The sequence below is a fragment of the Lagenorhynchus albirostris genome, chromosome 4 (assembly GCF_949774975.1).
Source record: "Lagenorhynchus albirostris chromosome 4, mLagAlb1.1, whole genome shotgun sequence".
NCBI lineage: Eukaryota > Metazoa > Chordata > Mammalia > Artiodactyla > Delphinidae > Lagenorhynchus > Lagenorhynchus albirostris.
In genome coordinates, this window is record NC_083098.1 from 68,961,780 (window position 1) to 68,989,405 (window position 27,626).

Consider the following 27,626-nt stretch of genomic DNA (forward strand, 5'->3'; position numbering starts at 1 on the left):
GGCCATATATGACAAACCTACATCTAGCATCATACTCAATGGTGAAAAGCTGGAAGCATTACTTCTAAGATCAGGAACAAGACAAGGATGTCCACTCGCACCACTTTTGTTCAATAAAGTTTGGGAAGCCCTACCCATGTCAATCAGAGAAAAAACAAAAGAAATAAAAGGAATCCAAATTGGAAAAGAAAAAGTAAAACTGTCACTGTTTGCAGATGACATGATACTATACATAGAAAATCCTAAAGATGTGACCAGAAAACTACTAGAACTAATCAATGAATTTGGTAAGGTTGCAGGATACAAAATTAATGCATAGAAATCTCTGGCATTCATATACACGAACAACAAAAAATCAGGAAGAGAATTTAAGGAAGCAATCCCATTTACCATAGGAACAAAAAGAATAAAATACCTAGGAATAAACTTACCTAAGGAGGCAAAAGACTTCTACTCAGAAAACTATGAAACATTAATGAAAGAAGTCAAAGATGACATAAACAGATGGAGAAATATACCATGTTCCTGATTGGAAGAATCAATATTGTGAAAATGACTATACTACACAAAGCAATCTACAGAATCAATCCCTATCAAACTACCAATGGCATTCTTAACAGAATTAGAACAAAAATTTTATAATTTGTATGGAAACACAAAAGACCCCAAATAGCCAAAGCAATCTGGAGAAAGAAAAACAGAGATGGAGGAATCAGGCTCCCTGACTTCAGACTATACTGCAAAGCCACAGTAATCAAGACATTATGGTACTGGCTCAAAAACAGAAATATAGATCAATGGTACAGGATATAATGCTCAGAGATAAACCCATGCACATATGGTCACCCAATTTATGACAAAGGAGGCAAGAAAATACAATGGAGAAAAGAGAGCCTCTTCAATAAGTGGTGCTAGGAAAACTGGACAGGTACATGTAAAAGAATGAAATTAGCACACTCCCTAACATGGTACACAAAAATAAACTCCAGATGGATTAAAGACCTAAATGTAAGGCCAGACAATATAAAACTCTTAGAGGAAAACATAGGAAAAAAATTCTTTGACAAAAACCACAGAAAGATCTTTTTTGACCCAGCTCCTAGAGTAATGAAAATAACAAAAATAAACAAATGAGACCTAATGAAACTTAAAAGCTTTTGCACAGCAAAAGAAACCATAAACAAGATGAAAAGGCAGCCCTCAGAATGGGAGAAAATATTTGCAAATGAAGCAACAGACAAAATATTAGTCTCCAAAATATACAAAGAGTCAATATCAAAAAAACAAGCAACCCAATCCAAAAACAGGCAGAAGACCTAAATAGATTTCACCAAAGAAGACATACAGATGGACAAGAGGCACATGAAAAGATGCTCAAAATCACTAATTATTAGATAAATGCAAATCAAAACTACAATGAGGTATATCACCTCACACTGGTTAGAATGGCCATTATCAAAAAATCTAGAAACAATAAATGCTGGCAAGGATGTGGTGAAAATGGAACCTTCCTGCACTGTTGGTGGGATGTAAATTGATACAGCCACTATGGAGAACAGTATGGAGGTTCCTTAAGAAACTAAATAGAACTACCATATGACCCAGCAGTCCCACTACTGAGTATAAACCCTGAGAAAACCATAATTCAAAAGGACACATGTACCCCAATATTCATTGCAGCACTATTTACAATAGCCAGGACATGGAAACAACTAAATATCCAATGATAGATGAATGGATAAAAAAGCTGTGGTACATGTATACAATGGAATATTACTCATCCGTAAAAAGGAACAAAACTGGGTCATTTGTAGAGATGTGGATGGACCTAGATTCTGTCATACAGAGTGAAGTAAATCAAAAAGAGAAAAACAAATATCGTATATTAATGCATATATATGGAATCTAGAAAACTGGTATAGATGAACCTATTTGTAGGGCACGAATAGAGATGTATACATAGAGAACAGACATGTGGACACTGTGGGGGAGGGGAGGGTGGGACTAATTGGGAGATTAGGTTTGACATAAATACACTACCATGTGTAAAATAGATAGCTAGTGGGAACCTGCTGTATAGCATAGGGAACTCAGCTCAGTGCTCTGTGATGACCTAGATGGGTGGGATGGGGGTGGGGTTGGGAGGGAGGTCCAAGAGGGAGGGGACATAGGTATACATATAGCTGATTAACTTCATTGTACAGTAGAAACTAACACAACATTCTAAAGCAATTTTAGTCCAATTAAAAAATTAATTAATTAAAAAGGAGAGATGTTAAAGGAATTTTTTTAAGCTGAAATGAAAGGATACTTATTAGTAACAGGAAAACACATAAAAGCATAAATCTCACTGAAAGATGTAAGTATACAGTAAATATCAGAATAATGTAAACTTGGTGGGTTAATTATTTATAAACTACTATGAAGGTTAACAAAAGTAGTAACAATAACTATAACTACAATAATTGTTAACGGATATACAAGATAAAAAGGTGTAAACTGTGGTATCAAAAACATAAAAATTGAGGGGCTGGGGGAGTAAAAATGTAGTGCTTTAGAATGTGTTCATACTTAGTTGTTATTGACTTAAATTACTGTTATCAGTAGTTTTATGTAAGCTTCCTGGTAATCACAAAGCAAAAATCTATATTAGATATATAAAAGAAAATAAAGGAAGGAATCTAAACATATCACTACAGAAAATCATCAAATCACAAAGGAAAAGAACAATAGAAGAAAAAAGAAACAGAAGAATTACAAAACAGCCAGGAAATAATTAACAAAATGGCAGTAAGTTCACATTCATCAGTAATTACTTTAAATGTAAATGGACTGTATTGTTCAATCAAAAGACACAAAATGGCTCATAGATTAAAAAACAACAACATAAAACAAGACATCTGGGCTTCCCTGGTGGCACAGTAGTTGAGAGTCCACCTGCTGATGCAGGGGACACAGGTTCGTGCCCCGGTCCGGGAAGATCCCACATGCCATGGAGCGGCTGGGTCCATGAGCCATGGCTGCTGAGCCTGCACGTCCGGAGCCTGTGCTCCGCAACAGGAGAGGCCACAACAGTGAGAGGCCCGCGTACCGGAAAAAAACAACCAACAAAAATACAACAAGACATCTATTTGCTGCCTACAAGACACTCACTTCAAACCTAAAGACACACACAGGCTGAAAGCCAAGAAATGGAAAATGATATTCCAAACAAATGGAAACCAAAAGAGAGCTCGTGTAGTGATATTTATATCAGACAAAATAAACTTTAAGATAAAGATTGTAATAAGAGATAAATAATGATAAAGGAGTCAATCCAACTGGAGGATATAATATGTGTAAGTATTTCTGCACTCAACATAGGAACACCTAAATACATAGGGAAAATAGTAATAGACCTAAAGGGAGAAAGAGACAGCAATACAATAATAGAAGGGAAAATTAATAACTCACTTTGATCAATGGATATATCATCCAGACAGAAAATCATTAAGGAAATATTGGCCTTAAATGACATGTTAGGCCAGATAGACTTAACAGACTTATACAGAACAGTCCATCCAAAAGCAAACGAATACACATACTTCTCAAGTGCACATGAAGCATTCTCCAGGATAGATCACACGCTAGCCAGAAAACAAGTCTTAATAAATTTAAGAAGACTGAAATTATATTAAGTATCTTTTCTAACCACAATGGTATGAAACTAGAAATTAATACAACAAGAAAACTAGAAAATTGACAAATATGTGGAGATTAAGCAACATGCTACCGACCAACCAGTGGTTCAAAGAAAACAACAAAAGAGAAATAAAAAATACCTAAAAAATGGAAACACATCATACTCAAACTTACGGGATGCAGCAAAAACAGTTCTAAGACGGAAGTTCATAGTAATAAATCCCTGCATCAAGAAAAAAAAAGATCTCAAAAAACCTAATTTCATACCTCAAGGAAACAGAAAAAGAAGAAGAAACAAAGACCAAAGTTAGTAGAAGAAAGAAAATAACAAAGGTGAGAGTAGAAATAAAAATAAAATAGAGACCAATAGAAAATATCAAAGAAACCAAGAACTGTTTTTTTTAAAAGATAAACCAAACTGACAAACCCTTAGCTAGAATCACCAAGGAAATGAGAGAGAAGTCTCAACATCAGAAATGAAAGACTTACAACCAATACCACAGAAATAGAAAGAATCACAGAATACTATAAACAGTTATACACTAACAAATTGGACAACTCAGAGGAAACAGATAAATTCCTAGACATATAATGTCTACTAAGACCAAATCATGAAGAAGTGGAAAATCTGAATAGACTAATTACTGGTAAGGAGATTGTATCAGTAATCAAAAACCTCCCAACATACAAAAGTCCAGGACCAGATGACTTCACTCATGAATTATCAAACATTCAAAGACAATTAAAAATAATCCTTCTCAAATTCTTTCAAAAAAAGAGAATAGGAGTGAACACTTCCAAACACAATTTATGAGACACCATTACCCTGATACTAAATCTAGACAAGGACACTACAGGAAAAGAAACTTACAGGTCATTATCCCTTAGGAACATAGATGCAAAAATCCTCAAAAAATGTTAGTATAACAAATTCAACAATACATTAACATCACATATACCATGACCAAATGACCTTTATTCCAGGCATGAAAGGATGGCTCAATATCCACAAATCAATGTGATATACCATATTACTAAAGGACAAAAATCATATGATCATCTAAATAGATGCAGACAAAAAAACATTTGACAAAACTTAATATCCATTTATGATAAAAACTCTCAAGAAAGCAGTTTTAGAGGGAACATACCTCAACATAATAAAGGCCATATGTAACAAGCCTATAGCTAACATCATACTCAATGGTGAAGATCTGAAAATTTTTCATCTAAGATAATGAACAAGAAAAAATATCCACTCTTGCCACTTTTATTCAACATAGTTTTGGAAGTCCTAGCCAGAGCAATTAAGCAAGAGAAAGAAATAAAGGCAACCAAATTGGAAATTAAGAAGTAAAACTGTCACTATTTGCAGATGACATCATACTATATATAGAAATCCTTAAGGATTTGACCAAAAATCTGTTGGAACTAATAACCAAATTCAGTACAGTTCCAGGATTCAAAATCAATTTCTACAAATCACTTATGTTTCTATACACTAATAATGAACTATCAAAAAGAAAAATTAAGAAAACTTTCCCATTGACAATTGCATCAAAAAAATTCCTAGGAATACATTTAACAAAGGAGGTAAAATACCTGAACCCTAAACTATAAGACACTGATGAAAAATTGAAGTCACAAAAAAATGGAAAGATATTCCATGCTCATTGGTTGGAAGAATTAATATTATTAAAATGTCCATACTACCAAAATCAATACAGATTCAATGCAATCCTTACCAAAATTCCAATGGTATTTTTCAAAAATAGAACAACCAACCCTAAAATTTTTATGGAATCACAAAAGACCCTGAATAGCCAAGGTAATCATAAGAAAGAGAACAGTACCATACTGTTTTGAATACTGTAGCTGTATAGTCTGAAGGCAGGGAGCATTATTCCTCCAATTCTGTTCTTTCTCAAGTTTGTTTTGGCTATTCAGGGTTTTCTGTGTTTCCATACAAATTAAAAAATGTTTTTGTTCTAGTTCTGCAAAAAATATCATTGGTATTTTGATAGGGATTGCATTTAATCTGTAGATTGCCTTGTGTAGTATGGTCATTTTAACAATGTTGATTCTTCCAATCTAAGAACATGGTATATCTTTCCATCTGTTTGTTTCATCTTAAATTTCTTTCATCCTCATCTTATAATTTTCAGAGTACAGGTCTTTGCCTCCTTAGGTATTTTTATTTCTAGGTATTGTATTCTTTTTGATGTGATGGTTGTTTCCTTAATTTCTCTTTCTGATTTTCCATTGTTAATATATAGAAATGCAACAGATTTCTGTATATTAATTTGTATCCTGAAACTTTACCAAATTAATTGATGAGTTCTAGTAGGATGGTACTGGCACAAAAAACAGACACATAGATTGATGTCACAGGATAGAGAGCCTGGAAATAAACCCACCCACTTATGGTCAATTAATCTACAACAAAGGAGGCAAGAATATACAGTGGAGAAAAGACAGTCTGTTCAATAAATTATACTTGGACAACTGGACAGCTACATGTAAAAGAATGAAACTAGAACACAGTCTAATACCATACATGAAAATAAACTCAAAATGGATTAAAGACCCAAATGTAAGACCTGATACTGTAAAACTCCTAGAGGAAAACAAAGGCAGAACACTCTTTTACATAAATCAGAGCAATATTTTTTTTTGGATCCGTCTTCTAAAGTAAAGGAAATAAAAGCAAAAGTAAACAAATGGGACCTAATTAACTTAAAGGGTTTTGCACAGCAAAGGAAACCATAAACAAAATGATAAGACAAACTACTGAATAGGAGAAAATATTTGTAAATTATGTGACTGATAAGGGATTAATATCCAAAATATATAAACAGCTCATACAACTCAACATCAAAAAAAAAAATTAAAAATGGGCAGAAGAGTTGAATGGCTATTTCCCAAGAGAAAATACAGAGGGCCAACAGGCACATGAAGAGATGCTCAACATTACTAATCATCAGGGAAATGCAAATCAAAACCAAAATGAGATGTCACCTCACATGGGTCAGAATGGCTATCATCAAGAAGTTTACAAATAATAAATGTTGATGAGGATGTGGAGAAAAGTGAATCCTTACACACTTCTGGTGGGATGTAAATTGGTGCAGCCACTGTGGAAAACACTACAGAGGTTTCTCAAAAAACCAAAAGTTGAACTACCATATAACCCAGCAATTTCAGTCCTAGATATATATCAAAAAAAATCCCCCCACTAATTCAAAAAGCTACATGCACCCCAATGTTCATAGCAGCATTATTTACAGTTGCCAAGACATAGAAACAACCTAAGTGCCCATCAACAGATGAATGGATAAAGAAGATGGGTTATGTATATACAATGGAATACTACTTGGCCATAAAAAAGAATGAAATTTTGCCATTTTTAGCAACATGGATTGACTTGAAGGGCATTATGCCAAGTGAAATAAGTCAGGCAGAGAAAGATAAATACTGTATGGTATTGCTTATATGTGGAATCTGACTAATGAATATAAAAGAAGCAGACTCAGATATAGAGAACAAATTAGTGGCTACCAGTAGCGGGGGCAACATAGGGGTGGGGAAGTGGAAGGTACAAACTATTGGGTGTAAGTCAGTCTCAAGGATGTACTGCACAACATGGGGAATATAGCCAATATTTTATAATAACTGCAAATGGAAAGTAACCTTTAAAATCTGTATAAAAATTTAAAAGTTAAAAAGGCAATCAGGGCTTCCCTGCTGGCGCAGTGGTTGAGAGTCCACCTGCCAATGCAGGGGACATGGGTTCGTGCTCCGGTCCGGGAAGATCCCACATGCTGCGGAGCGGCTGGGTCCGTGAGCCATGGCCACTGAGCCTGCGCGTACGGAGCCTGTGCTCTGCAACGGGAGAGGCCATGACAGTGAGAGGCCCGTGTATCACAAAAAAAAAAAAAAAAAGGCAATCAACCATGAATATAGATAGAAATTAAAAAAGATCAATAAAAGGTAAAAAAAAAAAAAAAAAAAAGAAACACTCACCTGCACTGTTCTTCATAAATGACATGCATTGGCCACATGATCTTGGGGATACCTCTTTACTTCTTAATAAAATGGGATGAATAATAAATGGCAGGAAGGATTAAATGAGGTAATATATGTCAAAGCTCTGTAGAATGTTATACTTCACAGTTAGCTCATACAAAGATTTTTTTAAAAAATTGTAAATAACCTGGCCCCCTTTTTAGGATTCCTTATGTCTAAGACTTTTCGATATGGCAAATACTTTTTAGTGTGTTCTATGTGCCAGAAACAATACTAAGTACCTTCTAAATATTAATTCATTTAATCCTGTGTCAACTTTATTATGAAATAAATATTATTATTATAATTCTCATAGATTAAGAATCTAAGGTAGGGACTTCCCAGGTGGTGCAGTGGTTAAGAATCTGCCTGCCAATACAGGGGACACGGGTTTGAGCTCTGGTCTGGAAAGATCCCACATGCCACAGAGCAACTAAGCCCGTGTGCCACAACTACTGAGCCTGTGCTCTAGAGCCCATGAGCCACAACCACTGAAGCCTGTGTGCCTAGAGCCTGTGCTCCGCAACAAAGAGAAGCCACCACAATGAGAAACCCGCACACCACAATGAAGGGTAGTCCCTGCTCATTACAACTGGAGAAAGCCCCTGTGCAGCAACCAAGACCCAATGCAGCCAAAAATAAATAAATAAATAGATAAATAAGTAAATAAAAAAGAATCTATAAAGCAGAAACTAACACACCATTGTAAAGCAATTACACCCCAATAAAGATGTAAAAAAAAAAAGAATCTAAGGTAAAGGTAAGTTCAATAGCTTGCCAGAGATTAAAACCACATGATTAGGAAGCAATGTCTTATATTTGGAAAATAATGGCCTCATTCTAGAAAATTCTATATCTTGGCTAAAACTCCACCTGTCTAAGTTACCTTTCACCCATAAAGGCATGAACTTTATGAGGGGAAAAAAGAGACAGCAGAAAGCTGAAGGCATCATGCTTCTTGATCTCAAACTATATTACAAAGTTACAGTAATCAAACAGTATGGTATTAGCATAAATATATACAGATTGGTCAATAGAACAGAACAGAGAGCTCAGGAAAAAACCTCACATATATATGGTCAATTAATTTATGACAATAGAGCCAAGGATGCACAATGGTGAAAGGACAGTTCCTTCAATAAATGGTGTTAGGACAGTCACATGTAAAAGAATGAAACTGGACCATGATCTTACACCATACACAAGAAGTAAATCAAAATGAATTGAAGAATTGAATGTAAGACCTGAAATCATAAAACTACTAGAAGAAAACATGGATGTTAAGCTCCTTGACATTGACTTGGTGACAAGTTTTGGATTTGATACCAAAAGCAATGGCAAAAAAAGCAAAAATAAGCAAGTGGGACTATATTAAACTAACTAGTTTCTGCACAGCAAAGAAAACCATCAACAAAATAAAAATACAGTCAATGAATGGAAGAAAATATTTGCAAATCATATATCTGATAACAAGTTAATATCCAAAACATATAATATAAAGAATGCATACAACTCAATAGCAAAATCAAATGATCTGGTTAAAATTGGGCAGAGGTTCTGAATAGACATTTTTCCAAAGAAGAAATACAGATGGCTAACAGGTACATGAGAAGATGCACAACATCACTAGTCATCAGGGAAATGCAAATCAGAAGTGCAATGAGATATCACCTCACACTTATTAGAATGGCTACTGTCAAAAGGACAACAGATAAATTTTGGAGATGGTGTGGAGAAAAGAAAACCTTTATGCACTGTTGGCAGGACTGTAAATTGGCGCAGCCACCATGGAAAACAGTATGGAATTTCCTCAAAAAACTAAAACAGAACGACTGTGTGATCTAGCAATTCTATGTCTGGGTATTTATCCAAAGGAAAAAACAACACTAACTTCAATAGTTATATGAACCTCCTTGTTTACTGCAGCATTATTTACAGTAATCAAGACATGGAAACAGCCTAAGTGTCCATCAATGAATGAATGGATAAACAAGATGGGATACACACACACACAAACCCCACAATGGAATACTATTCAACCATAAAAAAGAGAAATCTTGCCACTTATGACATCATGGGTGGACCTTGAGGTCATTATGGTAGGTGAAATAAATTGAACAGAGAAATACAGATACTGTATGATCTCATTTATAAGTGAAATCTTAAAAAATAAACAACAGCAAACAAAACAAACTTTAAACTCATAGATACAGAGTACAGATTGGTGGTTTCCAGAGGAATACAGTGGGTGGTGGACTAAATGGGTGAAGGGGGCCAAAATATACAAGCTTCTGCTTATAAACTAAATTATTCATGGGGCTGTAATGCACAGCATGGTGACTATAGTTAACAATCCTGTATTGTACATTTCAAAGTTGCTAAGAGAGCATATCTTAAAAGTTCTCACCACAAGAAAAAAAATGTAACTGTGTGGTAATAGATGTAAATTAGTCATATCATGGTGATCGTTTTTGAAATATATACAAATATCAAGTCATAGGTTGTACAACTGAAACTAATACAACTTTACATGTCAATTATATCTCAATAAAAAAATCATTGCTAAGGCAAATGATTACTTCACACATGAAGCACAAAGGTTTTCTACTTAAAGAACAGGATGTTTAGAGCATATCTGAAATTCTTTTGTTAAATATACTTTAATAGTTATGACTTTAATAGGTTATGACTCAGTCTAGAACATGTGTTTTTTATCTTAGTGCACAGTACTAGATTATTTTCTAGATTAAGGTATTTTATCTGATAATATGAAAAAAAAGTTGCTCAGGGGAACATCCACTTGTGAAGATTGGGGGACAACATTTTCATAGTCGAAGCCAGTATTTTTTTACTCAGGAAATGCTATGTTTGGAAATTTATAATATATATGCATGATATTTTGACAATTTAAGTGGTCCATCTGTCAGAATATTCTTTTCAAAGAGCCTTCTCTTTGTGGAAAAAAATGCCGTAAAACGGATGTTGTAGTTAAATATTTTGGTAAATATATACACACTACTTACTGCTAAAATATGTGAATGATTCCAGGGTTTAGTTTTTTGTTTTAAGATATAAAAATGTGCTTTTCTTATGTAATACATTTCTGATAGAGCACTTATATTTCAGTGATAGTCTGAACATATTTTTTTTACTTTGAAATGGATAGTTTTAATAATGAAGTACTATTTAGGAAAAGTTCAATATTCCAGGGAAGGTACTATGCATAACATTTGGTTTTAATGTATGCATATTTCAGTGTTCTAATAGTTTAAACATTGCAATTGTTGGTATACATATTTTTATAATGAAGAAAGAATTTTATTCCATCATACTTAAAACAAGAATATTGCCTTTCCACAAATTTATCAACAATATTCAAATATAGTATACATATAGATGGAGAAATAAACTACAAGAAAACTAATGAATACTCTCAGAAAATTTACCCAGAGTAATTTTCCTTCACAACATTTCCATCATAGACAAGCACTTAAACAATAACATCATTAAAATTTTATACTCAGTGTACATGGAGCAACCCTTCATATTTAAGAATTAGGTGGTTTATTGCTTTCAGGTCTTGAGAAGACAAAAGAAACAGGCTATTATTTCTGTCTTACAGTAAAGAAGTTTTAGTGGTGCATTCTAACAGGAATTCCCCTCTGAAACAAATTGAAACAGCTAACCATTTCTATTTAATATCACCCTGACTGATAATTCCTCCTTTGCAAAATTCTACTGCACTAAGCATAACTCTGTATATCTATTTTAAAAATAGAAAACTTCAAATTAAGATTTAGTGATGTAAATGTTTTACTCCTGTGTATAAGGCTGTTTGGGAAAGATGACAGGGAATTAGAAGATACAGGGACAATAATGTTAATGATAGAGAAGTAGCAGATGTAGTTTTCAAGGAATGTCTCAGAATTTCTAGGAGATATTTGGAAATAATAGATTCATTTTGAAGCTGTTTGCTTTTTTTTTTTTTTTTTTTCGGTACGCAGGCCTCTCACTGCTGTGGCCTCTCCCGTTGCGGAGCACAGGCTCCGGATGCGCAGGCTCAGCGGCCATGGCTCACGGGCCCAGCCGCTCTGCGGCACGTGGGATCTTCCCAGACTGGGGCACAAACCCGCGTCCCCTGCATCGGCAGGCAGACTCTCAACCACTGCGACACCAGAGAAGCCCAAATGTTTGCATTTTTAACGTATAGATGCTTGTTTTGCAGCCTGGGGGAGAATGATGGTGATCTGTGATAGTGGCTAAAGTCAGCATCTACTTCTTAGAATCACTCAGTGCAATCTTGGGAGAGACAAGGAATCTGAATCTTGACACTGCAAGCTATGTAGAAAGGTGCTGGGGATTGACTGTACAGGGCGATATTGGTTCAAGGCAGACTCCTGCTATGTGATCTCTGGAATGACAGCATCATGATCAGAGCTGAAGCCATATAAATCTTATTGAGAAAGGAATTTGAGTATTTCTCCTCATTGCATATAAGTTAACTGTTTCTCCAAATACTTATTTCTAAAATTTTTCATCTTTTGGGGGTCCTATAAGATCAGTCAGTAACCCCTAGTCACACAGTTTCAAAAGGCATGTTTAACGTCAAAATGGCAAACTAGGCACATGTACTTAGCTTCAGTTTTTCCTCTAATTCTACTAAAATAAAAAATTATGAAAATGATTCAATTTCTGCAAAGAGAACGGGAAGTTGGTAGGCTATTCAATAGTGAATAGTGGATGAGACATTTCAGCACATTTCTGTAGGAAGAAAAACGTAGGGAATGATTGAGGTTAAGCAGAAAGGAAATGGCTGCAAGTGGGTGGTGGAGGAGGAACAAAAAAGTGTGGCATTGGAACCCCCAAGATGCTCTTAGGTCTGTGGAGTTTAGAAGAGAGAAGCAGGCAGAAAAGAGAGATATATGTCAAAATATTAAAGCAAATTGGAGAACGGTAAAGCCTTTAATGTATATGTTGGTGTTCCAGATTTTAAAAAATACAGTAAATGAGTAGGAAGGGAAACCGTCTGAGGAGAAAAATATTTTAGGGGAATGAGATATTAAAAAAAGAAAGCAAAATAGCAAAGCAAATTTGGTGTGAGTCTGAAGGGACGCAAATTGCTGCCTGATAGGAAGCCTATTCTAAAATAAGACCTGTGAGATTGGCATAGCTTGTGTGCCTCACACTACATATACAGCACTCCAATCAGGTCGATAACAAAGAAAGTGATTCCTACACACCCAACAATAGGCCAGTCTTTCATAATGGAAAATTGAGGATCCCCAGGCATATAAAAACAAAGACTAATATAAAACACAATGGAAATAAATAGAAAAACGAAAGGAACTCCAGAAGAAACTGTTCAAAAAATTGAAAGAAATTATGGGTTTTTTTGGTTAAATTAACATATTCAGAGAAATTCAAGAATAATTATTTTCATAAATATAAGAACAAACTGCTATATTAAAAAAAGATAAATTTAAGGAGATAACAGCTTTTCCACATTTAAAAGAAGACAGCCAAGTTGAAAAATCAAAATAAAGAAAAATATATTTGAGAAATATCCCAGAATATAGAATTAAAAAAACCAAGACACAGAGATAGATAATGGGAGAAGATAAAGGACATGGAGGGTCAATCCAAGAGGGCCATTATCAGAAAAAAAACCAACCCAGTTTTCTTTGCAAGTAGTGGGAAGGTAACTAAAGAAGGGGATTTCTCAAAGTTGAATGCACATATTCAATTTTTAAAAATCTAAATTAGTGCAAGCATAGTAACAGAATACATACCTACATTTAATTACATCAACAGGAAATTTCATAACACCAAAAATTAAGAAGAGATTCTGAAAGCTTCCAGAGAAACCAAACCAAATAATGTTAAGCTAAATGAAATTAAACAAATTTTCTGGACAACAACAAAAAACAGAGTGGTATATATCTTCCTATTAGGGCCACTAGATGTTTAAAGACAAAGGAAATACTAATTATTAGCCGAATTCTTTGATCTTACATTAATTGTCTTAAATGTATTTGGCCTTGGACATAAAATATTGTTACACTGGTAAGATAGATGTTTAGAGACAAAGGAAATACTAATTATTAGCCGAATTCTTTGATCTTACATTAATTGTCTTAAATGTATTTGGCCTTGGACATAAAATAGTGTTACACTGGTAAGATACAGATACTTAAAGTCTATAATCTCAGGAGCATGGTAAAAACAGGTTGCTATTAATATATTAGGCAAGTGCAAAAAAGGGTCTTATTTAAATTGCAAAACATATTGTTCATTTAATCTATAGATTGTTACAGGAAAATAAGTTAATGAACTGTGTTAATCTTACTTGGGTCTATAAAAAGAGTTTAGGCTTTTCTATTAGTGGAGAATATCAGTCTCTTGTGTCTAGTTTTTATCCTATTGAGATATTAAAGAAAAACAAATGGTGGTTTTAGCAGATTCAAATTTAAATACGACGCAAAACTGATTTCTTCGGCACTGTAGCGATATTTTTTAAAATCCTAAGGAAAAAGAAATTCTCACCTACAATTCACAAAACATCATGGACTTAGTCCTTTCACCTGACATGTACCCTTTCTTAGGGAACTATTTTGGAATATATCCCAGGAAAACTAGGAAACGAATTAGGTGTATTTTGTAGAACTCAGGCACAGGCCAATCAGCTTGGCCACCAGCAAGTGTGCTGTAGCAGTGGTTCAATGATTAGCTCTGGATCTAATCCAGAAGAGTACTATAAGGAGGGCAAGGGGATTATTGGAGGGCAATGTCAGCCAGCCCATATTTTGAACATTAAAAATTGGGACAGCAAGAGCACTAAGAGAGGTTTCTCTGGGGAGGGAGTCAGTGTAAAATGTGAAGGAGGGCTTAAAAGAAAAGATGTGTGACTATGTAATTTAGAGTTAGAGTAGCAGGGTTCACTTCAGATCATCAACTCTGTAGCCTATGTTACATTCATCAACAGCTCTGTGCCTCAATTTCTTTATGCAACTGCGATAATAAAATTATTGTAAAAAACAAAATTACTGTAAACAATGAGAACAATGCATGACACTGGGAAAACATTATTTAAGAGCTGAAGGAAAGATGAGGATACGGTAATAAGAAAAACAAAGGATTAAGAAAAACTATGTACAAGAATCACTAATTTTCTAAAATATGGCATCAAGAATAACAAAATTTCCAATTGGCTTTGATCCTAGGTATAAGGTTCTTTTAGAGGGACAGGCTTATATTTTTCTAACGGATACAGAAATATAATTTTAACTCACAATTTGATATTTGAGTAAGAGTCATAAAATCATAATGATATGAACATAAATTACTGGGAGATAAATTTTAGAGCAAACTTAAGAAAAAGTAAGTTATTGGAGAACAAAAGGTAAATGATTATCACCATGACAATGTAAAAGTGAAATCAGATGCATAGCTGAGAGAATATGGGCAGATAACATTATCTGACAAAGTGTAGATCCAAAAAGAACTTTTCGTATACTGACGGAGGTTTAAGAATATCATTAACAATTATAGGGATAGCCAATAGAAAAACAGTAATATATATATGTGAAATCCTCATTTAATGATACAAAGTATTGAAGACAGCAAAATCATCGTCATTCATATCAAGGAGTCAGTAGGCACTGCTTGGATTTCTGGTTTATCACAGAATAGTGGTAATACCCTAAATTTAAATCTCTCTACCCACTCCTACCAATAAAATAACTCATGTATTCAACGTAACTATGAGATGGAGAACACTGTGAACTTCAAACTACCTGTACATGAGAAAAATAAATACCCCAATCTACCAGAAACTCCAGATCCCACATGTAGGTGTGACGGATCACAGGTACAATCACTTTCAGAAAGACAGATCACACACTGAATGATAAATACTGAGAAGATATCTGATGTCTGATATATCAGAATAGTAGCTATTGAGAAATCAAAAGGAAGAAGGTGGAAAGGTTGTGGGGCCCAAGGGAACAGTACTAGAAAGGCACCACTTCTGTATCATAAAGGGCTAATTTAGAAGAAGGAAGCATCCCTTGAAGATTTGGAGGTAAAGAAAAAGAAGCAAGCAGGAAAATTGATTATATTGCTGTACACATGCAAATTACAAACTTGTAAGTCTCACCCTTTATGAGTTTCCCACTGTATTGGTGCTGTAACAAATTACCATAGCTTGGTGGCTTACAACACCACAAATCTTTTCTTTTACAGTTCTGGAAGCCAGAAGTCTGAAATTAGTTTCACTACGCTGAAGTCAAGTTGTTATTCCAACATATCATAGGATTAATTTCTTTTTGGAAATCAGAAAGGTTTTTGGAAGAATCTGTTTCTTGCCCTTTTTTTTTTGTTTGCGGTACGCAGGCCTCTCACTGTTGTGGCCTCTCCCGTTGCAAAGCACAGGCTCCGGACGCGCAGGCTCAGGGAACCTCTGTTTCTTGCCTTTTTAAGCTTCTAGTGGCTGCCTGTGGCCTTGGCTTGGGGTTCCTTTGTCTATCTTCAAAGCTCATCACTCAAAAATTTGCTTCTTGGCTTCCCTGGTGGCGCAGTGGTTGAGAGTTTGCCTGCCGATGTAGGGGACACGGGTTCGTGCCCCGGTCCAGGAAGAGCCCACATGCTGCGGAGAGGCTGGGCCCGTGAGCCATGGCTGCTGAGCCTGCGCGTCCGGAGCCTGTGCTCTGCAACAGGAGAGGCCACAACAGTGAGAGGCCCACGTACTGCAAAAAAAAAAAAAAAAAAAAAAAATTGCTTCCATTATCACATTTCTTTCTCTCTGATTCTTCCTCTGTCCCTCTTATAAGAATTGTTGTAATTACATTGGGTCCACTTTTATAACCTAGGATAATCTATCCATCTCAAGGCCCTTAATTTAATCATTAAGTCACTTCTGTGATGTAATGTAATGCAGATTCTAGGAATTATGACATGGACACGTGTGGGCCATTGTTCAATGTATTCTCCCTCATCAAATGAAGTAGCACCATAAATAAAAGAAACTATACTTTCAATGCAAGAGAGCAGTCTTGAACTTAGGAACCTAGTTAGACCCCCATACTTTTCTCTATGACTGTGCACAAGAGTAATAGCTGGTCCCGGTGGGAAATAAAATTAGGAAATGAACAGGAAATGAAAAATGACATTTATACAAGGATTCAGAAAGAAAAAAAACCCTAGAAAACTAGAATAAAAATGTTTCAAATTAAGAACTTTCTTCCACCAATCACAAATACAAGATTGAAGAAAAGTACATCACAACATTCTAACCTGAATAAAATATACTACACATTAATTTTCAAATATAAAGAATGCCTTGAGTCAGGAATTCAAAAACCTGATTCAAGAACATATATGTATTAAAAACAAAGATATGAAACAATTATTATTTTGTTTTTAACATCTTTATTGGAGTAAAATTGCTTTATAGTGGTGTGTTAGTTTCTGCTGTATAACAAAGTGAATCAGCTATACATATACATATATCCCCATATCTCCTCCCTCTTGTATCTCCCTCCCACCCGCCCTATCCCACCCATCTAGATGGACACAAAGCACTGAGCTGATCTCCCTGTGCTATGTGGCTGCTTCCCACTAGCTATCTATTTTACGTTTGGTAGTGTATATGTGTCCATGCTACTTTCTCACTTCGTCCCAGGTTCCCCTTCCCCCTCCCCAAATCCTCAAGTCCATTCTCTATGTCTGCGTCTTTATTCCTGTCCTGCCACTGGGTTCATCAGTACCGTTTTTTTTTTTTTTTTTTGTGGTGCTCGGGCCTCTCACTGTCGTGGCCTCTCCCGTTGCAGAACACAGGCTCCGGACGCGCAGGCTCAGCAGCCATGGCTCACGGGCCCAGTCCTCCGCGGCATGTGGGATCTTCCTGGACCGGGGCACGAACCCATGTCCCCTGCATCGGCAGGCGGACTCTCAACCACTGCGCCACCAGGGAAGCTCAATACCGCTTTTTTAAATTCCATATATATGCATTAGCAATATGGTATTTGTTCTTCTCTTTCTGACTTACTTCACTCTGTATGACAGATTCTAGGTCCATCTACCTCACAACAAATAGTTCAATTTTATTTCTTTTTATGGCTGAGTAATATTCCATTGTATATATGTGCCACATCTTTATCCATTCATCTGTCGATGGACACTTAGGTTGCTTCCATGTCCTGACTATTGTAAATAGAGCTGCAATGAACATTGTGGTACATGACTCTTTCTGAATTATGGTTTTCTCAGGGTATATGCCCAGCAATGGGATTGCTGGGTCATATGGTAGTCCTATTTTTAGTTTTTTAGGGAACCTCCATACTGTTCTCCATAGTGGCTATATCAATTTACATTCCCACCAACAGTGCAAGAGGGTTCCCTTTTCTCCACACCCTCTCCAGCATATATTGTTTGTAGATTTTTTGATGATGACCATTCTGACTGGTGTGAGGTGATACCTCATGGTAGTTTTGATTTGCAGTTCTCTAATGATTAGTGATGTTGAGCATCCTTTCATTTGGTTGTTGGCAATCTGTATATCTTCTTTGGAGAAATGTCTATTTAGGTCTTCTGCCCATTTTTGGATTGGGTTGTCTTTTTTTTTTTTTGATATTGAGCTGCATGAGCTGCTTGTAAACTTTGGAGATTAATCCTTTGTCAGTTGCTTCATTTGAAAATATTTTCTCCCATTCTGAAACAATTAACTAAACTCAGGAAAAAATATTGAATAAAAATACCACAACATCTTAAAAATGACTACTAAATTACAAGCTGCCAAAGGGAGGCTATACTCAGTTAAAATTTAATGAATGCATTGAGGAGATGCTTGAAGACTAAAAAGAGCATGATGACGAAGTAGAGAAAAGTATAAATATCGGTATGAAAGGACATTCATACATAGTTCAGACAAAGAAAATCTATAATACATGCAATTAGAGTACCTGGGAGAAAAAAATCCCCAAAACAATGTAAAATAAATAACATATAATAATAAAATCAATCTTCACAGCAAAAGGGATTAAAAAGAAAGCTAAGGAATTAAACCATTTTTAAAAAGTAACACAATACATATATACAGAAAATAGATGTAACAATAAAATGGTAGTTAGAACAGAATAAATCATATGGTTAAATGTGAATGGATTTAACTCACTTACTTAAAATATTTTCAAATTGACACACAAACAAAATCCAGCTTTGTGTTGTATACAGGAGACCTACCTAAAATAAAGGGACTCATGGAGTCTAAATATACAAGGGCAAATTTATAACAGAAAAATATTTAAACCTCAAGAAAGTGGAGATTGCATTCCAGGTATTAAGGTAATTCCAGATAAAAAATGATTAAATGTATCAAATAAGACAATTTGAAATTCTGAAAGCCCCAATTCACAATGAAGTATTAGAATATTGAATATCTATACACAAAATAACATAGCAATAATCTTCATAAACATAAACTACAGGAGATTCAAGAAGAAATATACAGAATCAGACTAACTGGAGACCAAGCCACTTGCAGTTAAAAAGAGGTCATGAGACCCAAACAATAAGGATATAAAGTCATCCACAGCATAATCTTTAAGGCCAATTTTAAAGCAATGTCTCCAATATTATACCCTCTAAGAGAAAATATATCTTCTGCTCAATCACACATAGAACATTGACAAAAAAATCACCTATACCCAAGAATATAAAATGGAGAAAAGATAGCTTCTTCAATAAGTGGTGCTGGGAAAACTGGACAGCTACATGTAAAAGAATGAAATTAGAACACTCCCTAACCCCATACACAAAAATAAACTCAAAATGGATTAAAGACCTAACTGTAAGGCCACACATTATAAAACTCTTAGAAGAAAACATAGGCAGAACACTATGACAGATCACAGCAAGATCCTTTTTGACCCACCTCCTAGAGAAATGGAAATAAAAACAAAAATAAACAAATGGGACCCAATTAAACTTAAAAGCTTTTTCACAGCAAAGGAAACCATAAACAAAATGAAAAGACAACCCACAGAATGGGAGAAAATATTTGCAAATGAAGTGATGAACAAGTGATTCATCTCCAAGATATACAATCATGCAGCTCAATAGTAAAAAAACAAAACACAATCAAAACTGGGCAAAAGATCTAAATAGAGATTTCTCCAAAGAAGACATAGAGATGGTCAAAAAGCACATGAAAAAAATGCTCAGCATCACTGATATTAGAGAAATGTGAATCCAAACTATAGTGAGGTATCACCTCACACCATTCAGAATGGCCATCATCAAAAAATCTACAAGCAATAAATGCTGGAGAGGGTGTGGAGAAAAGGGAATCCTCCTACACTGTTGGTGGGAAAGTAAATTGATACAACCACTATGGAGAACAGCATGGAGGTTCCTTAGAAAACTAAAAATAGAACTACCATATGATCCAACAATTCCACTCCTGGGCATATATCTGGAGAAAATCATAATTTGAAAAGATACATGCATCCCAATGTTCATTGTAGCACTACTTACAATAGCAAGACATGGAAGCAACCTAAGTATCCATCAACGGAGTAATGGATAAAGAAGATGTGGTACATATATACAACGGAGTATTACTCAATCATAAAAAAGGATGAAATAATGCCATTTGCAGCAACATAGATGGACATAGAGATTATCATACTAAGTGAAGTAAGTCAGACAGAGAAAGACAAATATCATTTGATATCACTTATATGTGAAATCTAAAAAAATGATACAAATGAACTTATTTGCAAAACAGAAACAGACTCACAGACATAGAAGACAAATTTATGGTTATCAAAGGGAAAAGGTGAGGGGGGAAGATAAATTAGAGGGTTGGGATTAACATATACATGCTACTATATATAAAATAGATAATCAAAAATAACATACTGTATAGCACAGGGAACTGTACTCAGTACCGTGTAATAACCTATCTGGGAAAAGAATCTGAAAATGAATAGATATATGAATATGTATAACCAAATCACTTTGCTGTACACCTGAAATGAATACAACGTTGTAAATTAACTATACTCCAACATAAAATTAAAAATATTTTTAAATTGCCTATACCTTATATTTTGAAACAACATTATCGAGTTCCAAGTTACAGTAAAGATATAAACACTCTGGTAAAAATATAAAAAAATGGATATTAATGAAATAAAAATTCAAAAAGGACTTTTCAGCTGGAAATTTGAAAGCTTTCTATTAAAAAACTTCTGGTTGAAAGTGAAATGCAAACCAAAATTGCAGAAGTTGTAAACTGTAATAACAAACATTTCATACCAACAGGATACATTTAAAGCAGTGACAAAAGTAAAAATAATGCTTTAAATACTCTACCAATGAAAATTATAGAATGTAGGTATGAACTAATTATGAACTCAAAATAGAAAATGGACAAAGTAAATCAAAAGGAAGGACAAGATAGGGTGTATTATAAATAAAAGAAAAAACAAGTGATGCAGAAAAAGTAAAAACAATATAAATAATTAATATATTTAAGTGCTTATTATTATTTTTTTCCACTGTACCATGTGGCATGCGGGATCTTAGTTCCCTGACCAGGGATGGAACCCATGCCCCCTGCAGTGGAAGCACGGATTCTTAAACATTGGGCTGCCAGAGAAGTCCCTGAGTGCTTATTTAAAAATTAATCAAATAGACAAATAAAAACAAAGGAAAATTGGGAAAACAACAAATATTCAAAATAAAAATTACAAAGGAAAACTAAACATAACAAAAGGAAATTAAGAAATATGTGATATTTTGCACCAGTCAAAAAAAAAATTGAAACTCTAGATGAAATGGATAACTATTAAGGAAAATACATGAATCAAATTTGATGACAGTTAAGGGAAAAAAATTAAACAAAAATTCCACAGAAGAAATAAATAAGATTATTACAAATATGCCCCCCAAAAGTGTATCAAGTTCAGATCATTTATTGGGGGTCATTAGCAACACTTAAAAGATCTGAAAATTGCATTGCCACATAAATTGTTCCAGTTTACATAAAACTGATACTTAAACCTGAAGAATGGAGTCCCCCAAAGAAAACTATACACTAATCTTGTTATGAATATTGGTGCAAAAATCCTAAATAAAACATTGGCAAATAGAATCTATGTTAACATTCAGACAAAAATACATTATGATTGAAATCTATCAATCATCTTCAGTTGTTTTTCTCAGAGTTGTTCATTGTTGTTCAGAAACTAGAATGCTTCTCTGCAGTCACTGTTCATACAAAGGATTCATACAAATGACTCAAAGACAAAAACATGGTGAAGTCATGCTGAACGACGGTTGAAACTTAAAACTAGACTTCTGCAAATGAAACCTTTCTTCAAGAAGAATCAAAAACATTAGTGAGATCTGGACCATCCCTGATATTCTCTACCACAACTTTGACCAAGAACAGAACTTAAGACAGAAAAGAAAGAAAGAAGTCCCCACATACCTTGAAAAACATCTGCTTCAGAACCATATAGATGTTGTGGAATTGTGTTGCCTGCTGAGGAAAGATTGGGTTGATTCTGCCTTAGAAGGATATTTGTGTTGGTTTAAAGGCATGAAGGGATTAAAATTACCTACAGAATTTTGTTGACTGAAGTTGAGTCCACTATAGATCCGATGACTTTCAAAATATGAGACAGCTATGAATTGATCTGGTTTCAGAAAAATGTTTACTGTAGTGATCCATCATTAATTATACATGGAAGTCAGTTATAGTATTACTTGTCATGGTTAAATAACTGCAATTAATTAAAAGTTTTCAACTTCTTTTCATATTCACTTAAAATCATTGGTATAGATGATCTCTCTTTTTTAGAACTGTGGGAATTCAATATTTTCATCATCTTGACCTTGTTGTAGACAGGAGATGCACCCTCTCTAGCCAAGTGGAATTAGTTTAATATTTTGTGTTTTCTGGTTAAATGATTTATTTTCTCATCATCTGCTTGGTCCTGTTGATAAGCATAGATTGCCTCATCATGCCTTCTTTTTCCCACGAAAGTTTAGGGATTTATCATTGCAGTATTCTAGTATAACAAAGTTTATCTTTTAAGCTCAGTGTGAGTTATATTATGTAAACTTATTGAGCTCAAGTGTTATTCCCTTTTTATTCTAAATATAACATAGAATCCAAGATATTTTGTTGGTCATGTACACCTTCCCAGTTTTCTATTCATACATGTTTATACATTCTCTCAACCTTTAACATCTACTCATAAGATAGTATGCTTAGTTTGCATTTCACTGTTTAATAAGTGACGTTTGGTTAATTAATAAATATATGTTATTTCTTTGGGGGAGAACTGGAAAGAATGTACACTTATTTTTCATTCAGTTAGATTTACTTATTTTGGATATATTAAGTATTTCACCATGGTACAGCAGAATGATAAAATACTGTGGCAATATTAGTAATTACTTGCCCAATATCTTCTCTCTTTAAAGTCAGAATCCCAATCTGAGTGGAAGTACCCACTAAAATCCATGTCACTCCTTTAGCAGTTTTTGCCAATGAGATGTAATTCACTAGATGGAGCTTTAGGAAAACCCCTTTAAAATTGGGCTGCCTACTATCTCATGAGCATTTGCTATTCTCTTATTTCCTTTTTACCTTTCCTAGATTGGTAATGTAAATCTGGCAGTGGAGAACCACCTTCCGAAATGCATTCTCTGAAGATGCTGAATAAAAATAGGAAAAAAAAATAGAAGGTATGCATGACAGAGCATATGTCATAACACCACTAAGCCAGCTCGGCACTGTTTTCCTCTGAATTTGTCATTAAATGATAGGGGAAAAACCCTATTAATTTGTTTAAATGAAGTTGTATGTGTGTGTGTGTGTCTATTATTTGCAGCTAAATGTATCCCTAACTGCTACAAATAGCTCTGATTAAATGCTATTACTATACTCAGTAATACCAACTTATACTCAGTGGTCACAAAATTATAATAAATTATATTATTTTACAGTGACTTCATGTCACATACTGTGGGCATTAGTAAGTATACTCAGAAGTGTTATACTAGAAGAAAATCTAGGAAATAGATAATTATAGGATATACCTTTGTTTACATATGTTGCATGGAACTTTATTTTCCAAGTGTTTGAATATCTTATTTTTATGCTTAAGGTAGCCAGGATGGTGGCACTGGTCACTACGGTCAAACAAAAGAATCAAATGTGATTCATACCAATTGTTTGGAATATACAGATAAAAAGTCAACTAAACTTTTCACATGTTAAAACTCTTTGGCATCATGTAGACATAGTAGATATAGGGTACTACAGAAAATAATAATGATATACTTTTTTTTTTTTTTTTTGCGGTATGCGGGTCTCTCACTGTTGTGGCCTCTCCCGTTGTGGAGCACAGGCTCCGGACGCACAGGCTCAGCGGCCATGGCTCACGGGCCCAGCCGCTCTGCGGCATGTGGGATCTTCCCGGACCGGGGCACGAACCTGTGTCCCCTGCAGGCGGACTCTCAACCACTGTGCCACCAGGGAAGCGCATGATATACTTTTTAATGATTCTCTATGGAGAGGACATTGGGATCTCTAGTCATGAAATATTCAATAATCCTTTGAAACTGCACTATGACAAGAGATATAGCTTTGAATTTATTATCCTTCTACCAAGAGCAAAATTTACTCTTATTAAGTCCCTCTGCTTAACCAACCTTAAAATAATTTAATTTTGATCATTAATTCCTTATTAACATACTAAATATAACAAAAGAGGGACAGATTTTATTGAAATTAAGGAACCCTTTGATTAATTCTAAGCTAAAACCTTGCTGTCTCATCTTTTGCTTGGAATAAGAATGCTCTACTTTTTCATCATGTAAAGTTGTTTACATTGGAGCATTTATTTAGTAAAGAGTGAAGCAAAATCTTTGTGTTGTAGTCACTGCATTCAAGTTTTCAGGCCTTCTCCTGCTTCTCAGGAATTCTTCAAATTGTGAATACTTAAACAGGTAAATGGTTATTATTAAATATATAAGCAACCACTTAAGAAGATATATTTCAAGGCACATGAATTGTGCCTGGATCTAACAGCCTGTCACACTTATGTTAATTTAGAGGGCATTATATTAAAAAATGAGCATTTACAATGACACAGACACACTTCTTCCTAAGATGAGAATCATCCTACCACAGGTATGACCTCGTAGCTTTCAGAGCAAAGTATGTCAGGAGAACAGAATCCTAGTTTTGCATCTGTGTGTACAGTAGCTTTTGGAACTTGAGAAATACTTATAACTTTATAGGTTTAATTTCCAAAACAGTAAAAAAGGATGTTGATGTACTACAGTGTTTAGAGTTTCAACCATATCTGGAAGGCAATAAAATTTATGGGAAGATTGTAGGAAGTATAGTTCTATTCTTAATATATTTTCCTTCCAGGCCATGTTTGAGCTTCATAAGTTATCTCACTTTTTTGTGTTATAGCACAAGCCAGTAGGGAGGGTATAAAGAATGTTGACTTTGGAATCAGATGATCAGAAAAGAACTGGACTGAGTAACAGTTTTACTGCTTACTGCCTGTGCAAACTTTACAAAGCAATTAACCTTTAGACACTCAGTTTTATCATCTGCTAAATGGAGATCACTATTCCTCCAGATATAAACCATAAATGAGATAATTTTTCAAGGCACCTAATAAAGCAGCTGGCACACCGTATAAAGTTTATAAATATTAGACTAATTACAAGTGTATTTTAAAAACATACAGATAAACTCTGACATGGAATACATTGGCTTATTATGAATCAGTGATAAGTAGCTCAAATGACTTTCTCAGATTCCAGGACAGCAGGAATTATGTTCGTTCTTATTATGGCGCCAGCATCTTGAATTATGTTTGCCCCTAAAAATGTTCCCTTCCTGAACTTGAATAATATTAACAAAGTAACCATACTCTGAATGAAAAAGTGGGACAGTTTGTATAATTTGATGGGGGGGAATCTTAGGAAAAGTATGTATGATTTAGGGCTACACAGAAAAGTTTTGCTGAAGGATAAGTCTATGCTGGGACATTCTGGGAAGACATGAATTAGCATGAATTGAAGAGGCACATCTCAAGGGGAAAGAAAATAAATCAAGACAAGTAGAGTGCATTGAAACAAAATTTTCCTGTTTCATTTCTGGTTAGCCAAATGCATTTGGGGTTTTCATTAGAGGATGGAGGGATTGTTATTACTGCCTCTTGTGATTTAAACTGCATATATATTATATGAATATAAACTACAATCAAGGCAAAGTTTTAAAAAAATTTTCTCTGAAAATTGGGTGAAATGAAATACCATTTGTAATTTGCTAATTGTTTTTCTATAGAGTTGAAATTAACTCACTTTTTGCTCTTTTGCCAAGATGTATTTATACCACAATATTGATGAGGAAGGGATTTTTAGACTTCTGTGGCCATTGTTACCAAATCCACTTCTTCTTATCTTGGATGTTTTTTATTTTAATACACTTTACATATTAATTTTTTAAACTATCTGTGACACACAAACCAGATGTAGAGTTTTATGAAAAAGATTTTCTTGCTCACTGGTCTCCAAACAAGAGTAACAGAACCAGCATTTTTCAAGCTAACCTCTATGATTTGGTAATCACAAAAAGCTGTGCTAAACCAGCTTTTCCTGCTGTCTGATAAAGTCTGATAAAGTCATGTGAACCACTTACCAGTGATTCATAATAAACCAATATATTCCACATCAAGGCTTATCTATATGTTTTAATATCTAGCTTAGCACAGATGAATGCCAGTCCAGTATCTTTTTCTCCTTTCAGGTATAGTTACTGTTCCCATTTTTATGTCTGAAACCTATCTATTCTGGTCTACTTTTAGAAGTTTTTGAAGATTCATGATCTTATACAGGTCCAAAATAGAATTTTGAAATTGCTTGTATATAGCAGCTGAAGTTAGATCAAATATTGTCACTGAGGGACTTCATGCTTTATTTTTATTGCATTTCTATAGATATAAGATTTTTTAAAAGGGTTTTTTTTTTGGTAAAGTATTATATATCAGGACAATAACTGTTAAAATCTTTATGTTCTTAATTAGATGCTTGTGAGAGACTAGGTATAAAAACAGATGATGGCCAGATCATATATAAAAATAGGACTCTGACCCACAATCTTCAGTTACTTGCCCAGGAAACCAGTTCATTATCTACAGTAACTAGTCCAGGAAGCCATCTTATTATCTATAAGTCAAACTTAAAGGAAGTCATACCACTATCTCTAAAAAATAATCTATATAGACAAACAAGAACCCCTGTAACAATTGGCTCCAAGTGGCCAGGACTTGACTGGCAATTGATTGCTTTCCTAATATTTGTCCTATTTCCATTTTAGTACCAACCAGAGAAAGCTAAATATGCACTCCTACCCAAACACAGAGGATGCACCTACAGCTTGCCTACAGCTTCTCCATGCCAACAGCCTCCAATTAGGGCATAATTGAAGGCTTCCCTCTTTTCCACCATAAAGCTTTCCCATTCCTCTGTCTGCCTTTGAGATTCTGTCAAAACGCAAGTGATTATGGTTGACTCTCTTGCTAGAACAAGCTCTGAATAAATAACCTTCGCCTGTACTCATTTGGTTGTTTTTTATTTCCACACTTGCCTACCCTACATAAAATGAGTTTAGTTTAATGTCTTTGGTGCAAATTTTTTTATATGTTAGGCTTTGTGCCAGGTACAAACTTATGGCACTAAACTACATACTAAAGTTCATGTCCTCACTCAATGTAAAATTGGCAAAGTAAATAAGCAGGTAAATAGAAAATATTAATATCATGGGTTTGACTTTGAAGTTA

The 27,626-nt window shown here is 34.6% G+C and overlaps 1 long non-coding RNA gene across 1 annotated transcript in view; it reads left to right on the forward strand.

Moving 5' to 3' along the window:
* Positions 1–27,389, forward strand: part of LOC132519332 (uncharacterized) — a 106,109-nt gene extending 78,720 nt beyond the window's left edge. Inside the window, exons 2-3 of the long non-coding RNA XR_009540148.1 lie at positions 23,417–23,505; positions 27,164–27,389. This is a non-coding gene — a long non-coding RNA (uncharacterized LOC132519332). The remainder of the gene's footprint in view (positions 1–23,416; positions 23,506–27,163) is intronic.
* Positions 27,390–27,626: the final 237 nt, after the last annotated feature.